This window comes from Salvelinus sp. IW2-2015, linkage group LG25 (assembly GCF_002910315.2).
Source record: "Salvelinus sp. IW2-2015 linkage group LG25, ASM291031v2, whole genome shotgun sequence".
NCBI classification, from domain to species: domain Eukaryota; kingdom Metazoa; phylum Chordata; class Actinopteri; order Salmoniformes; family Salmonidae; genus Salvelinus; species Salvelinus sp. IW2-2015.
In genome coordinates this window covers 3,791,193-3,809,986 of record NC_036865.1, presented here as the reverse complement: position 1 = coordinate 3,809,986, position 18,794 = coordinate 3,791,193, and positions in this window count along the sequence as shown.

The window sequence follows — 18,794 nt, the reverse complement described above, 5'->3', positions numbered from 1 at the left end:
AGACTTAGACAATAATTATGACAAGTTCCGGAGGACGTCCTTCAACCTGTCTGAGCTCTTGCAGCACAAACTGACATGTTGTTCACACAATCAAAGGATCAGAGAATGAATCTAGTACTGAAAGCATAAGATACAGCTAGCTAGCACTGCAGTGCATAAAATGTGGTGAGTAGTTGACTTAAAGAGAAAGACAATAATTTAACAGTTTTTTAAAAAGTATTTCTTCCAAAATTTTGAAGTGAGAGAGAGATAGCTACAGTATATTTCTTAGTATTTTTTAAAACTGTAACTCTTTCTTAGCTAGTTAGTTTATCCAACTGAAACACCCGGCTCAAACAGAGAGGGATGTTATGTTAGCTAGCTGGCTATGGCTATCCAACACTGTAACTCTTCCAAGTCAAGGTACGCTTTTGGTTTCATTAATTTATTGCCACTGTGGTCCATCGGTGTACTGCTAAACTGCTTTCTGACTGTACACTGTACTGCATTATTATAGTGTGTTTACTAACGTATTAGGTCTGGTAGCGATGTTGACTAAGATGTGACAACGATGTAGTCTGTGTGTAGTGGTTAGCTGTCATGAAATGAAGGTGGTCACAGACAGCTGATGTGTTGTGCACTAAAGTCCACAAGCGAAGCGGAAAAGGAGAGAGGAGGAGAGTGCATGGATGGTTGTGAGATGGAATAATATATACAACGAGTGAGTATGCTGTTTTGTGGCTGCTATGAAAGTGAACTGTGTTTGCGTATGATCAGGAGTGAATTTATTTTGCCGATTCTGTTGAAAAACTTTTATTTATATGTATTGTTTGTTATTAAGATCCCCATTAGCTGTTGCAAAAGCAGCAGCTACTCTTCCTGGGGTCCACATAAAAACATGACATAATAATAGACAACAGTTCAAGGACAGAACTACACWAAAAAAWTMTTTTTACAAAAGGCACATGTAGACTACATATCAATACATACACACAAACTATCTAGGTCAAATAGGGGAGAAGCGTTGTGCCGTGAGGTGTTGTTTTATCTGTTTTTTTTAAACCAGGTCTACTGTTCACTTGAGCAATATGAGATGGAATGGAATAGGAATGCAATAATGGCTCTATATAATACTGTACGCTTTCTTGAATTTGTTCTGGATTTGGGGACTGTGAAAAAAAAACCTAGGGGCATGTCTGGTGGGGTAAGTGTGTGTGTCAGAGCTGTGTGTAATTTGACTATGCAAAAAGTTTGTTTCTTATTAAAAGAAGTAATGCAGTCAGTCTCTCCTCAACTCTTAACCAAGAGAGACTGGCATGCATAGTATTATATCAGCCCTCTGATTACAATGAAGAGCAAGATGTGCCACTCTGTTCTGGGACAGCTGCAGCTTAACTAGGTCTTTCCTTGCAGCACTCGACCATATGACTGGACAATAATCAAAATAAGACAAAACTATAGCCTGCAGGACTTGCTTTTTGGAGTGTGGTCAAAAAAGCAGGGCATCTCTCTACTACAGACAGATCTCTCCCCATCTTTTATAATCAATCCTCAGGTTGTTTTTAACATACATAATCGATAATATTTCAACCGGACGGTAACCTATTCAATACTACAGAGAAAGAAAATGTCGAGCTACATCTCTCGCGCACGATGAACTAATCAAAAAGGACACCTGACGCGTTTTGAAAAATCTTGCTCATTTTTCAAAAGAAAAACTTGAAACTAATGGTCTTAAAGCCTGTCCACAGCCTGAGGAAGCCATTTGAAGAAATGAAATCTGGTATGAAACCTCCTTATGAGGAGAGGGAGGCACAGTTTGGGACCAGGCCAAGGACAGTAGGAGATTTTTTCCGCAAGATAAAAGAGCACTTCGGTTAGATTTTCCTCGAGGTTTTCGCCTGCAAATCCAGTTCCCTGTTGAGCTACTCGAGCCTAGAGGCAATATTTGACAGGTTTTGAGGTGTTTTCTATCCTAATTCTGTCATACTTCAATATGGATATATTCAGCATCTGGGACCTGGAAAATTGTCTGTTTACTGGTGGGAATCGCTTATTTTTCCAAACATAAATAATTGCTGCCCCTAGGCTGAAAGAAACTGTTCAAATCAGTAGCTTACGTGTACACATGTTATGAGTACACAGGGGGCCCCCACTGCCTAAAACGAGAGCTCTGGTCTCAGTCTGTATTCCTTGTTGAAATAAATGTATAATAATAATAATGCTAGTGGCTTTTTATTTGTAAAATTTCATTTTACAAATACGAAATTTCACAAAGGAAGAAAGAGATAAAACTAATCACTAACCTTTGATAATCTTCATCAGATGACACTCATAGACATCATGTTACACAATACATTTATGGTTTTTGTTCGATAATGTGTATATTTATATCCACAAATCTCGGTTACATTGCCCATGTTCAAAAGCCTCCAAAATATCCGGAGTAATACAGAAAGAGCCACGTCAAATAACAGGAAATACTCATCATAAACTTGATGAAAGATACATGTTTTCATATAATTAAAGATACACTGGTTCTTATATGCAAACCGGCTTGTGTCAGATTTAAAAAAAACTTTAGTAAAAAGCACACCATGCAATAATCTGAGACGGCGCTCAAATATAAATAACATTTCTCCGCCATGTTGGAGTCAACAGAAATACGAAATTACATCATAAATATTCCTTTACCTTTGATTATCTTCATCAGAATGCAATGCCAGGAATCCTATTTCCACAATAAATCGTTTTTTTTGTTCGATAATGTCCATTACTTATGTCAAATTAGCAACTTTAGCTAGCATGTGTAGTACACGTGTCCAAACACTGGCGCAAGTGAAGGCAAACGTCGGACTGAAACTTCAAAAAGTGATATTAAAAGTCGAATAAACTGGTCAAACTTAGTAGAGAATCAATCTTCAGGATGTTGTTATCATATATATCCAATAACGTCCCAACCGGAGCATTTCTACATGTCTGTATAAGTAATGGCACACATTGCCATTCCATGACTAGCGCGCATGACCAGGAACTGGCAATCTGCCAGACCAGTGACTGAAACACCTCCAATCCGGTCCCACATCACACTAYAGGCTTCATTCCACGTTCTACTGACTGTTGACATCTAGTGGAAGGCGTATGAAGTGCAAACAGATCCATAAATTACAGGAATAGGCGATGACTTTCACATCGACCCTTTTCAGAATTCTCACTTCCTGTTTGGAAGTTTGCCTGCCATATGAGTTCTGTTATACTCGCAGACATAATTCAAACAGAAACGTCAGAGTGTTTTCTATCCAATAGTAATAATAATATGCATATATTATCATCTGGGACAGAGTAGGAGGCCGTTCAATTTTGGCACCAATTCATCCAAAAGTGAAAATGCTGCCCCCTATCCCTAAAAAGTTATCAAACACCATTTTTTCAAACAGTTTGCTAAGAGCTGGCAGCAAGCTTATAGGTCTGCTGTTAGAACCAGTAAAGGCCACTTTACCACTCTTGGGTAGCGTAATTACTTTGGCTTTCCTCCAGGTCTGAGGACAAAGACTTTACTCTAGACTCAGATTGAAGATATGACAGATAGGAGTGGCTATATGGTCAGCTATAGTCCTCAGTATCTTTCCATCTAAGTTGTCAATGCCAGGGGGTTTGTCATTATTGCTCGATAACAAAAATGTTCCATCTCTCCCACACAAATTGTTCAAAATTCAAACTTGCAATGCTTTTCTTTCATTATTAGTTTATTATGCATGAATACGATGGCTCACTGTTCATTGTTGGCATTTCCTGCCTAAGTTTGCCCACTTTGCTAATTAAGTAATCATTCAAATAATTGGTAACATCAAATGGCTTTGTGATGTATAAGCCATCTCATCTGATGAAAGATTGAGTTGAATTTGACTTTCTGCCCATAATTTCATMTAGAGTACGCCAAAGTTTTTTCCATKATTTTTTATATCATTGATCTTGGCTTCATAATACAGTTTTTCCTTTTTTWAATTTGCAGTAAGTCAGCCAGTCAGATGTGCARCCAGACTTATTAGKCACTKCTTTCTCTTTCAACCATGCATGCAGTTGTAACAGTCAGWTTCTTAACAGCTGCATGTTTATCAATAATTGGAAGAAGCAATTTCATAAATMAATCAAGTGCAGCGCCTGGATGCTCCTTATTAATCACATCAGGCCATCAAATATTTTTAACATCATCCACATAAGCAAAATCTTTTATATGATCTCTTATACACTATTTTAGGGCCAGTTTTTGAAACTTTGGCTTTCCTGGATATAGCCACTATACTGTGATCACTGCATCCAATGGGTACGGATACAGCTTTAGAAAAAAGTTCTACAGTATTAGTAAACATGTGATCAATACATGTGGATGATCTTGTTTCTATAGTGTTTGTAAACTTCCTGGTAGGTTGAATAATAACCTGAACCAGATTACCAGCAACATATTCCAAATTAATCTTTATGTCAGGAGATTATCCCGCGATTTGGACTGCCTGAGACTATTTATAGRGACAACGTTCCCATTTTTCCAATCAGGTAWTAAATAATATAGGTCAGAGATTAAACATAAACATGAAGAAACATTTTCCTGTCATCCGCAGAGTACGGGTTTGATTGAACGCATTAATTCCACGATTAAGAGTAGATTAAGGAAAACACATTTAAGTACTGGAATGATTTGGGTGAAGTGTTTGCCCATAGTGTTAATGACTATTAGAATAACCCCTGATAAGGAGGGACTGTCTCCGTTTGAGAAGGTTTTTGGTAGACCCTACAGAATGCCCGAATTAGGACGATGTGAACAAGCAGACATAGAAGTAGAGAATAGCATGGTTGAACACATAAGGAGGTTGTTCATTAACCTTTACAGCCCCAGCGTTCCGCTAGCGGAACTCCTCCCACATTCCACTGAAAAGCCAGAGCGCGAAATTAAAAAAATATTTTTTTGAAATATTTAACTTTCACACATTAACAAGTCCAATACAGCAAATGAAAGATACACATCTTGTGAATTCAGCCAACATGTCCGATTTTTTAAATGTTTTACAGCGAAAACACCACGTATATTTATGTTAGCTCACCACCAAATACAAAAAAGGACAGACATTTTTCACAGCACAGGTAGCATGCACAAAACCAACATAACTAACCAAGATCCAACCAAACTAACCTAGAAACAACTTCATCAGATGACAGTCCTATAACATCAGGTTATACATACACTTATGTTTTGTTCGAAAATGTGCATATTTAGAGCTGAAATCAGTGGTTATACAATGTGCTAACGTAGCATCTTTTTCCCAGAATGTGCGGATATTTCTATTAGACTCTCACCTATTCTGACCAAATAGCTATTCATAAACATTACAAAAAAATACATGTTGTATAGGAAACGATAGATTCATTAGTTCTTAATGCAATCGCAGTGTTAGAATTCTAAAAATATCTTCATTACGACATAAGGCTTACGTTATAGCCAGAGAGTGCCCGAAACCTGAGCGCAAAGCTACTAGTACACAGTTCGACAGATATATGTAATAGCATCCCAAAATGGTTCCTACTTTTGGTGATCTTCCATCAGAATGTTGTACAATGGGTCCTTTGTCCAGAACCGTCTTTGTTTGGTATTAGAAAGTCGTTTTTCCCTCTTGAATTAGCAAGCACACTGGCCAAGTGGCGCGAAGCTATCCTTCCTGCACATATGCAGACAAAGCAACAGGCCTAACGTCCCGAAAAAAWTTCWATAATCTAATAAAACTATATTGAAAAAACATACTTTACGATGATATTGRAACATGTATCAAATAAAATCAAAGCCGGAGATAGTATTCGCCTATAACGACAGCTTTCCAGAAGGCAATTCCAGGTCCCTCCACGCGCCTTGCAGAAAACAGAAAATGGAGGACACGTCATTCCAAGAGGATTCATTCCATCTCAGACCGAGATAATCAACTCATTTCTTCTCTCACTTCCTCTTGACATCTAGGGGAAGGTGTATGACGTGCACGTATAGTCATACGTATCATGCCCATTTATAGGCAGGTCCTTGAACAGAGCATCGAATTCAGACTTTCCACTTCCTMGTCAGAAAGTGTGCTGCCAAATGAGTTCTGTTTTACCCACAGACAAAATTCAAACGGTTTTAGAAACTAGAGAGTGTTTTCTATCCAATAGTAATAATAATATGCATATTGTARGAGCAAGAATTGKGTACYAGGCCGTTTAAATTGGGCAAGATTTTCCCCCAAAGTGAAAACAGCGCCCTCTGTCCTCATCAGGTTAACCAAACCCGTATGTCAAAGATTTTATGCCCAACAGGAGAACTACAGAAGGAAACTACACACAAGATTGGGCCAGGAGACTGGGTCTGGGTCCAATCACTAAAGAAAAAGGACTGGTAACAGCCTTCGCGGTGAGAATAGCTGAAAGAGCTACCTGGGTTCATATCACACATTGCAAGAGGGTAAGACACACTGACACTGTCGAACAATCACAGTGATGGAGAAGAACCGAAACCAATGGGGTTTGGGGGTTACCTCTCTAACGAAGATTCCCTAAAKCCGACCTCTCCTCCCTGTGTGKGTTCATAGAAGTGAAAGTGTGGGCTGGCCTCTAGCTGATGATATGTTCTCCGGGAAAGGGTGGGGCTTTACAGGAGTGCTGATCGGTCTGAGCTGTCTTATTGTGGGAGACATATTCCTAATAGACCATGAACAACCCGAAAAGGCAGAAGGTGGACATTTGACCCAAAGTGTAGAGAATGGGGATGTTGTATTCACCAAATACAAAAGGTCATTGGATCTGGGTAAAGAGGAAGTGAGAGTAGGGCTAGGGAAAGATGTCTCCATTGAGTTCTATATAGACAAAATGGGGTCTCTGACCCATTGGCAGTCTAGGACTATAGGCCTTTATGGAAGATARCTGTGTAGGTCCCCGTGTAATTCATGGAAACAGGTCATAGCTCACACCGAGGGGGTTATAGAAACAGATACTGACCGTGGAGTCGTCCAGAGCCAAGGACCGGTGCGAATCGTCCAGACGAAAGATCTTAAGGAAGTGATTMAGGTGGAAACCYGTTATGGGGATTCCAACCTCTGGTTGGAATGGATACAGTATACAGCCCGATCAGTAACGAAAGAAGAATGTTATGCCTGTGCCACAGCCAAACCTCAGTTGACAACCATACCCTTTCCACTAGATGGAATTGAGTCGCCCAGGGGACTGGCCTGTATGGTGAAGCTGTTCATGAAGGCAGGGAAGTCAGACAATGACAGTTGCATTGATCTGCATTGATCTGCATTTTCTGTATCCCCATGTGCCCCTTACTTTCAGACTTCCCCCTTTCACAGTTGCAGGAGGAAACTGTTATTGTATGGCTCGATACACCACCCACGGCCTGGACGTAGGGGAAGTAAGAACATGCAATAGGACAGAGAATGTTACAACCGACGAGACAATGAAGGATCTGACGGGGTGGGTGAGTTCAGGGGACTTTAGCAAGATAATAAGGCCTAGAGTGGACGTCTGGTGGTTATGTGGAGAGATGAAGCTGTGGCRTAACCTGCGTATCAATTGGACCGGTGTTTGTATATTAGTGTGTATGTATGTGTGTAGGTTAATTAAGAGCAAAGTCTAAAAGGAACGTTTTTGTATATGCACGGGAGAGCTCTCGCAAATACATTTGTATCTGACTAATTTAGAGATGTGAAATCGGTCTGTTTCATTTAAACCAGAACTTTACAACCTCTGGGTTTCAGACCTAAAAAGATAATTGCAATTTATGAACATTAATTACTAAATTACATAACAGTCTGCTCCCCCGTTTGTTCTCGGTGTGTGAATTTATGTCATTATGTGTTCATGTCCAGACACTGTCCTGTCCTGTTCCATGTCCATTGATCTTAAATGTTCACTCCCTGCACCTGCTTCTAGTCTCTACCAGCGTCGACCCTTACAACAATGATAAACAGTTGTTGTTATTTGATATGTTGACTGTAGGACTTTGCAATGTCCTACATTATGTAGGAGGTAGTACATTTCTGTAATTGCATCGGTTATGCAGCAAAAACCCATGAGGGAAAAGCAGTCCCAGGTTGAATGGCTAGCACTAGTTAGTCAATTTTGCTAAAGCCAATTAGTAAACTTAACAGCAGAATGTTATCACCTGGCTATCGTCTCTGTCCCGAAGCAAGCACTAATTAGCCTGGAGCTAGCCTACGCTAGGTCCATCTCCAAGCTAGCTGAAGAGGTCCATCAGCCACTCCTTGGGCTACAATACCTATTTTGCCAATTGGCCTCGACCCCTTTTATTGCCCGATACGGAGCCCCGCCGATCCATCACGACTGGTCTACTGATATAATCGGGCCGAGGGGCTTTTTCAACAGGCTCCTCCGTCGCGACGTCCCCCGAATGCCCATTTGCCGCGGCCCGCAGGCTGTCTAGAGCATACCGGACTGTTAGCTGAAGAGTTCCATCAGGCAATTTTTTGGGGCTACTATACCTATTTTGCCAATTAGCCTGGAGCCTCCAGCTCTGCTCAATATGCCTCAGATAACCCTCTTGTCCCACCTCCCACACATGCGGTGACCTCACCTGGTTTAATTGATGTCTCTAGAGACAATACCTCTCTCATCGTCACTCAATGCCTAGGTTTACCTCCACTGTACTCACATCCTACCATACCTTTGTCTGTACATTATGCATTGAATCTATTCTACCGTGCCCAGAAACCTGCTCCTTTTACTCTCTGTTCCGAACGTACTAGAAGACCAGTTCTTATAGCCTTTAGCCGTTATCCTACTCCTCCTCTGCTACTCTGGTGACGTAGAGGTTAATCCAGGCCTTGCAGTGCCTAGGTCCACTCCCATTCCCCAGGAGCTCTCATTTGTTGACTTCTGTAACCGTAAAAGTCTTGGTTTCAAACATGTTAACATTAGAAGCCTCCTCCCTAAGTTTGTTATATTCACTGCTTTAGCACACTCTGCCAACCCGGAGGTCCTAGTCGTGTCTGAATCCTGGCTTAGGAAGGCCACCAAAAACCCTGAAATTTCCATCCCTAACTAGAACATTTTCCGACAAGATAGAATTGCCAAAGGGGGCGGAGTTGCAATCTACTGCAGAGATAGCCTGCAGAGTTCTGTCTTGCTAGCCAGGTCTGTGCCCAAACAATTTGAGCTTCTACTTTTAAAAATCCACCTTTCCAGAAACAAGTCTCTCACAGATGCTGCTTGCTATAGACCACCTTCTGCCCCCAGCTGTGCCCTGGAAACCATATATTAATTAATTGCCCCCCCATCTATCTTCAGAGCTCATGCAGTTAGGTGACCTAAACTGGGACATGCTTAACAATGACAAGCCAATAATAGTGTAACGGCGTTCCTCCTCCTCTTCATCCGAAGAGGAGGAGCAGGGATTGAACCAAAATGCAGCTTCTTGAGTTGACATGATTTATTTTAAAAAAAGACGAAAACACGAACTTCACTATAAACTAACAAAACAACAAACGGAGTAGACAGACCTGAACGTAAGAACTTACATGTAACTCGAAAGAACGCACGAACAGGAAAAATGACTACATAAAACGAAACGAACAAACAAACCGAAAACAGTCCCGTATGGTGCAACATAGACACAGACACAGGAGACAACCACCCACAAACAAACAGTGTGAAAACACCTACCTTAATATGGCTCTCAATCAGAGGAAATGAAAACCACCTGCCTCTAATTGAGAGCCATATCAGGTCACCCTTTAAACCAACATAGAAACAGAAAACATAGACTGCCCACCCAAACTCACGTCCTGACCAACTAACACATACAAAACTAACAGAAAACAGGTCAGGAACGTGACAAATAGCGAACGATATTGCCACTCCTTTTTGCCATATCTTCAATCTAAGGCTATTAGAAAGTGCCSTCAGGCCTGGAGGGAAGCAAAAGTAATTTTGCTACCTAAGAATAGTAAAGCCCCCTTTACTGGCTCAAATAGCCGAGCAATCAGCCTGTTACCAACCCGTAGTAAACTTTTTGAAAAAATTGTGTTTGACGAGATACAATGCTATTTTACATTAAACAAATTTCAGCACGCATAAAGGGAAGGACATTCAACAAGCACGGCACTTACACAAATTACTGATGATTGGCTGAGAGAGATTATTGTGGGAGCTGTGTTGTTTGACTTCAGTGCGGCTTTTGACATGATTGATCATAGTCTGCTGATGGACAAAAACGTATGTCTTATGGCTTTACATCCCCTGCTATATTGTGTATAAAGAGTTACCTGTCTAACAGAACACAGAGGGTGTTTTTTAATGGAAGCCTCTCCAACATAATCTAGGTAGAATCAGGAATTCCCTAGGGCAGCTGTCTAGACCTTTACTTTTTAAAATCTTTACTAATGACATGACACTGGCCTTGAGTAAAGCCAGAGTGMCCATGTATGCAGATGACTCCAGACTACACACGTCAGCTACTACAGGGAGTGAAATCACTGCAACACTTAACATAGAGCTGTAGTTAGTTGCAGAATGGGTGGCAAGAAATAAGTTAGTCCTAAATATTTCAAAACTAAAAGCATTGTAAATAATGTGTAATTTGAGCAAGTTGAGGTGACTAAACTGCTTGGATTAAGGATTCTAAACTGTCATGGTCAAGACATGCTGATACAACAGTAGCTAAGATGGGGAGAAGTCTGTCCATAATAAAGCGCTACTCTACCTTTTTAAAAACACCATCAATAAGGCAGGTCCTACAGGCTCTAGTTTTGTCGCACATGGACTACTGTTCAGTTGTGTGGTCAGGTGTCGCAAAGAGAGACACAATTGGCTCAGAACAGGGCAGCACGGCTGGCCCTTAATTATACACAGAGAGCTAGCAATAACATACATGTCTATCTCTCATGGCTCAAAGTGGAAGAGAGATTGACTTCATCACTACTTGTTTTTGTAAGAAGTGTTGACATGACATTCTGAATGCAGCGGGGTGTCTGTTTAAAATACTATCACACAGCCTGGACACCCATGTATACCCCACAAGACATGTCACCAAAGGTCTCTTCACAATCCCCAAGTCAAGAACAGACTATGGGATGCGCACAGTACTATGGGAGGCTTCATGGAACTCTATACCACATCAGGTAACTGAATCAAGCATTAGAATCAGCTTTAAAAAACACATACAAATACATCTTATGGAACAGCACGTACTATAAAAAGACGCACACACAGAAACAGATACACATATACATGATAAGACACACACGTATACATGGATGTTGTATTGTAAATGTGTAGTAGTGGCCTAAGAGAACACACTAAATGTATTGGGTAAAGTGTTATGAAATGTAATGTCATGTAATTTTTTTWATTGTATATAGTGTAATTCAAACAGGCAAAGCCTCAATACAGGACTAAGATCGAATTGTACTACTCCGGCTCCGACGCTTGTCGGATGTGCCAGGGCTTGCAAACTATTACAGACTACAAAGGGAAGCACAACCGAGAGCTGCCCAGTGACACGAGCCTACCAGACGAGCTAAATAACTTCTATGCTCGCTTCGAGACAAGTAACACTGAAACATGCATGAGAGCATCAGCTGGTCCGGATGACTGTATTATCACGCTCTCCGCAGCCAATGTGAATAAGACCTTTAAACAGGTCAACATTCACAAGGCCGCTGGGCCAGACGGATTACCAGGACGTGTACGCCGAGCATGCGCTGACCTACTGGCAAGTGTCTTCATTGGCATTTTCAACCTCTCCCTGTCTGTGTCTGTAATACCAACATGTTTCAAGCAGACCACCATAGTCCCTGTGCCCAAGAACACTAAGGTAACCTGCCTAAATGACTACCGACCCATAGCACTCACGTCTGTAGCCATGAAATGCTTTGAAAGGCTGGCTCACATGAACACCATTATCCCAGAAACCTTAGACTCACTCCAATTGGCAAACCGCACAAACAGATCCACAGATGATGCCATCTCTATTGCACTCCACAATGCCCTTTCCCACCTGGACAAAAGGAACACCTATGTGAGAACACTATTCATTGACTACTGCTCAGCGTTCAACACCATAGTGCCCTCAAAGCTCATCACTAAGCTCAGGACCCTGGGACTAAACACCTCCCTCTGCAACTGGATTCTAGACTTCCTGACGGGCCGCCCCCAGGTGGTAAGGGTAGGTAACAACACATCCGCCACGCTGATCCTCAACACTGGGGCCACTCAGGGATGCGTGCTCAGTCCCCTCCTCCTGTACTCACTGTTCACTCATGACTACACGACCAGGCACAACTCCAACACCATCATTAAGTTTGCTGATGACACAACAGTGGTAGGCCTGATCACCGACAACGATGAGACAGCCTATAGGGAGGAGGTCTGAGACCTGACCGTGTGGTGCAAGGACAACAACCTCTCCCTCAACGTGATCAATACGAAGGAGATGATTGTGGACAACAGGAAAAGGAGGACTGAGCACGCCCAGATTCTCATCGACGGGGCTGTAGTGGAGCAGGTTGAGAGCTTCAAGTTCCTTGGTGTCCACATCACCAACAAACAAACATGGTCCAAGCACATCAAGACAGTCTTGAAGAGGGCACGACAGAACCTATTCCCACTCAGGAAACTGAGAAGATTTGGCATGGGTCTTCAGATCCTCAAAAGATTTTACAGCTGCACCATCGAGAACATCCTGACGGGTTGCATCACTGCCTGGTATGGCAACTGCTCGGCCTCCGACCGCAAGGCACTACAGAGGGTAGTGCGTACGGCCCAGGACATCACCGGGGCCAAGCTTCCTGCCAACCAGGACCTCTATACCGGGTGATGTCAGAGGAAGGACCTAAAAATTGTGAAAGACTCCAGCCACCCAAGTCATAGACTGTTCTCTCTGCTACCGCACGGCAAGTGTTATCGGAGCGCCAAGTCTAGGTCCACGAGGCTTCTAAACAGCTTCTACCCCCAAGCCATAAGACTCCTGAACAGCTAATCAACTGGCTACCCAGACTATTTGCACCCCCCCCCCCACTTACGCTGCTGCTACTCTGTTATTATGCATAGCCACTATAATAACCCTACCTGCATGTACATAATTACCATAATTACCTCAACACCGGTGCACACGCACATTGCCACATTGACTATGAACCGGTACCCCCTGTATATAGCCCCGCTATTGCTATTTACTGCTGCTCCTTAATTATTTGTTTTTCATATCTCTTTTTTAAAGGTATTTTCTTAACTGCATTGTTGGTTAAGTAAGCATTTCACTKTAAGGTCTACACATGTTGTATTCGGCGCATGTGACAAATAAATAAAATGTGGTCCATAATGTGAATTCCATAATAAATACAACCACAAATGCATGCAGCGGGTGTCAGAGCATGTGTAATATGATTCCACCTTTTTAGTATATTGTCCTTTTGCTAGTTTGATGACTCTGTGCAGGTCATAGCAGGAATTCTTGGACTTGTCCGTGTCTTCAGCTGTTGCCTCACTGCTGTCTGCGATAGCTCTGTGTGCAGTCGCCCTGTCCTTTAGTTTAGCGCCAACCTTGTGGGTAGAATAATAGTGGTCTAGAACTTTATCACCCCTAGTGGTGAAGGAGACGTGTTGATGGGAGTTCGGCATCGCATGTCTTAATGACGCGGAATTAAAATCGTTGGCATCAGAAAAGCAGAGGTATGTTTTTCTGCTTGTTTATAGCCTCGTACAGTTTGTTAAGTGCCAGCTAGTTATTTTTCTTGTCGGCGCATGTATACAACAGTCACGATAACAGCTGAAAAGTCCCTTGGGAGGTAGAAGGGTCAGCATTTGACCATCAGGTATTCCAAGACGGGCGAACATGACACTTTCACCACGTTTGAGTCAGCACACCAGTTGTTAAAGAAGATGCAAACCCCTCGCCCTCTCGATTTCCCTGACTCCACTGTCCTGTCTGCAAAGTGAAGAGAAATAGAGAATCCATTTGAGTTGGATAGCCATGGAGGTATCTTGTCCAAGAGCCATGTTTCAGAAGATCCGAGAATATTGCAGTTTCGAGAGTCCTGTTGGTAGCAAATCCGCGATCGGAGGTCATCCATCTTATTAATGGAAGGAAGAGGTCGCCTTAATCTCGCCAGGATACACCCCCCCCCCCCCCCCCCCCTCCCCTCTGTAATGCTGGCATTTCCTCTTGGGTCAGAATTACAGAAAAAGCCCATGGGCATATGTCATTTCTATGTAATTTCAATGTGCTTATGTATTGTTGGCATCCGTGGTATAAGCACGATAAACTCCTCCGCTCTGTACATTATCAGGAAATAATGGACGAGACGGCAAGACACGCACAGAGCGTCAGCGTTTATCCCTTACTTAATCTCCATTGTCATCTTCAGCGGGATTTTGCATAGACAGTTAGCTCTCTCTCCAAATTAAAGTCTTACATGTGAGAACTGATAGCTATTGATTCGTGTACATGACACACACATTCCTGTGGTCGCACAGACTGTGATTTAGAGCCCATACTATTGGGCACACGCACTCACACAAATACACACATACCAGGGCTCATATCTGATCACTTTGATAAAGGAGCCAGGACATTGATCTGTCTGTAGGTTTATGTGTTGATATCTGGTCGCAGAGGCTGGCCAATTATTTCTCCCCACCCAAGTCTTATATCACTCCCTGAACTGTAATGACCAAGCCGGGTGCTGGGTGAGATTGATAGAGAACAAAAACAATAAGCTTGGATAAACGTTGATGTTTAATTAGCTCACTACCTTCTCTGTCATAACAACAGCACAGGAAATGAGAAGTATCTAACATCTATACAGCCTAATGTCACCGATTTATTTAAACAACTACAGCTTGGCTTGGCTTGTGGGTCTCAACCCCAGTCTGGTAAAATATTGAGAGAGGGAGCGAGAGCAGGAGGGGAGGGGAAAGACAGAGAGGCCAGCCAGAGTACACAAACACAATTTGGTATCAAATGTACCGCCGACAAAAACAGGGGATTAGTTGTGAAAGCAATCGGTGGTGAGAGTGGGAGAGAGGGAGGGAGAGAGAGAAGGAGGAGAGAGAGATGGACAGAGAGGAAGAGAGAGTGATAGAGAGACTGGAGGATGTATCATGTATTGTGGTTCTACTACCCTCTACTTCTCTACTGAGAAGGCTAATCCCCCACAATCCCTTAGGTGGATGACTGGAGGGTGGTAGAGGAGTGAGGAGAGGAATAGAGGAGACAGGACACTGCAATGCCATTCTTTGATCCTAACTTCCTTGCCCCCCTAGGCCTGTCATGATTGGCTGATTAACATCCCCTTATCTACCAATGGAACGGCAGGCCTGTCCCTACCAAGAGTCGTGGTCTAACAGACACAAACATGTTTGTTCAAGCAAGCATTTTAATGACTAATCAGTTAGCACTTAATTGGTCAATTAAACAGCGTGCTAATATTGATAAATAAGCTGGGGTGATCTGCATTACTGTCTGAACATTGGAGATAATGCCAATGCAGATCAGAGTCAAGAGAAGAGGGGGGAGATTGTGATAGCTGATGGAGAGATAGATTATGAATAAGGGTTGTGTTAATGGAGTGAGGGAGAGAGGGAAAGATGGATGAGGGTCATGAGAAGGGAGAGAGTGAGACTTTACCTTTTTTTAATGAGCCATCTTCATTTGATTTGATTTATTTGATTTTAAGAGAGAGACAGAGAAATAAAAATAAAAGGAGAGTGTGGCCATAACCATAGAGAGAGAAAAAAGGGAAGGATAGTTAGCTCAGGCAGAGTGAAACTGAGAAGTGAAGCAGCTTGCTGCCGGAAGTGGAGAGAAGACGTGTGGATGTGACCGAAATAGCACGTGCGTAGTAAGGACGCATCGTCTTAACATTCTGTACTTTGCACGTTTATTTATGCACAACTCGGCCACTTTAAAGTGCACCTGGGTTAACACACACTCTCACACATACACAAACCCTCTCGAACTCACACTTGGGTAGTGTGTCAGTCTGCTTCGCCAGTCTGACTTCATCTTCCGACGTTCTGGGACAAACGTCAAGTTTTGACGGTTAAATTTATGCATTCATTCTGACAGGTTAAGTTAAGGGCTAAGGTTTGGGATAGGGTTACAACATTTTTTAAATAAGTGCCTAGCAATGTATGCTCGCGGCTTGCTATAGTGTTATGGATGGGGATGGCAGAGTGGTGTGAGCTCTGAAGGCTGCCGTTTCAGTCCCAGTGTGGGGCACTTGGACGGACGTTGGATTTAGCTTTGGAGGTGGTGCGACCTAGCTGGATTTAATAGCCTCATCAATTTCCTGTGCTGTGTCAACGGTTGCTCATGACCACAATTAGATTTAGAGAGCTCAATCGCTGGCACTTTGTTTATGGCCACGGTAATGGTAATGACACACACACACAGACACGCATGCACACACACACACACGGGTGATGGCCTGCTCCATCATGACAGCATGACAAAACTAATGTCTGAAATTCATAAAGAAGAGAGATTGTTTTCTGATTAGGCATTACTGCTACTGGGTGGAGGAGGAAAGGAGAGATGGAGGGAGAGAAAATTACATTATTTTTTATAGGACTCTCCTTTTGAGGCTGACACAGTTGCTGACAGGAGGTGTTTTCTCTGCGATCAGAGAACTTAATCTGCTTGAAATAAGACAGCTGTCTTGACCACTGACAATTTATGGTCATATTTGTATATCTTATACTTGCTGGCTGTACCTGTACTTGTGCAGTTTTCTAACTTTTACTTTGCAGCTACAAAGTGATGGGTCTCCAATGTTTGAGGTAATACAGGGCTTTTTGAAAGATGTGTTTGTGTAGCCTACTAACAGGTGGAGAGAGTTCTGCCAGAATTATTCTTTAATCAGTTTTGTGTTGCTATGGAGACATACTGCTGTTTTATCTTTTAATAACAGTACGATTAGTGGATAACTTTGAAGAGCTTCTGTGTGTGTGTGTGTGTGTGTGTGTGCACGCACGTGCGCACGGTTGCATTCGTCACTGCGTCTGTGTGTTTGTTGTTTCGCTGGACAGACACGTATGCACGTTTAAGCCAATAATGATTGTTTTCTTTGTAAAGTGTCCTCACTCAGTTCCCTTACAAAATTGTACCATGGTAGTACAATGAAAAAAATACCATGGTACTATCATGTTTTTTGGTCACTACCGTGGCAGGAAAATACCATGGAGCTGGTGCAAATACCATGGTATTTTCCTGCCACGGTAGTGATCAAAAAACAGTACTGGCACAACTTTTGCCCAAATCTCTTATTCTAGCCAGATCTTCATCAGCTCTTATTTTGACTCATTGCTGATGGTGATGTGTTTTCATTTTCTTACTTTAAATACAGTGCATTTGGAAAGGATTCAGAATTTTTCCACATTTAGTTACGTTACAGCCTTATTCTGGAATGGATAAAAAAATATATATATCCTCATCCATCTACACACAATACCCCATAATGACAAACAGAAAACAGTAATAAAAAAATATTTTGCAAAATTATTTWWAAAAWAATATCATATTTACATAAGTATTCAGACCCTTTGCTATGAGACTCGAAATTTAGCTCAGGTGCATCCTGTTTCCATTGATCATCCTTGAAATGTTTCTACAACTTAATTGGACATTATTTGGAAAGACACACCAGTCCATATAACGTCCCACAGTTGACAGTGCATGTCCGATGAAAACCAAGCCATGAGGTCGAAGGAATTGTCCGTAGAGCTCCGAGACAGGATTGTGTCAAGGCACAGATTTGGGGAAGGGTACCAAACCATATCTGCAGCATTGAAGGTCCCCAAGAACACAGTGGCCTCCATCATTCCTAAATAGAAGAGGTTAGCAACCACCAAGACTATTTCTAGAGATGGCCGCCTGGCCAACCTGAGCAAACGGTGGAGAAGGGCCTTGGTCAGAGAGGTGACCAAGAACCCGATGGCCTCTCTGACAGAGCTCTAGAGTTCCTCTTGGAGATGGGAGAACCTTCCAGAAGGACATCCATCTCTGCAGCACACCACCAATCAGGTCTTTATGGTAGAGTGGCCAGACGGAAGCCACTCCTCAGTAAAAGGTACATGACAGCCAGCTTGAAGTTTGCCAAAAGGCACCGAAAGACTCTCAGACAATGAGAAACAAGATTCTCTGCTCTGATGAAACCAAGATTGAAATCTTTGGCCTGAATGTCAAGCGTCACGTCTGGAGGAAACCTGGCACCAGCCCTATGGTGAAGCATGGTGGTGGCAGCATCATGCTGTGGGAATGTTTTTCAACGTTAGGGACTTGGAGACTAATCAGGATCGAGGGAAAGATGAACAGAGCAAATTATAGAGCGATCCTTGATGAAAACCTTCTCCAGAGCGCTCAGGACCTCAGACTGGGGGGAATTTTCACCTTCCAACAGGACAAAGACCCTAAGCTCACAGCCAAGACAACGCAGGGGTGACTTCGGGACAAGTCTCTGAATGTCCTTGAGTGGACCAGCCAGAGCCCAGACTTGAACCCGATCTAACATCTCTGGAGAGACCTGAAAATAGCTGTGTAGCACTGCTTCTCATCCAACCTGACAGAGCTTGAGAGGATCTGCAGAGAAGAATGGGAATAACTCCCCAAATACAGGTGTTCAAAGCTTGTAGCTGTCACGTCCGTTGATGGAAGAATCAGACCAAGGTGCAGCGTGGTAAGCGCACATCATTTATTTTGATGAATATGAAAAAACAGTAAACTACAACCGAACGTGAAGCTACATGCAGTGCAGAAAGCAACGAGACATAGACAAGAT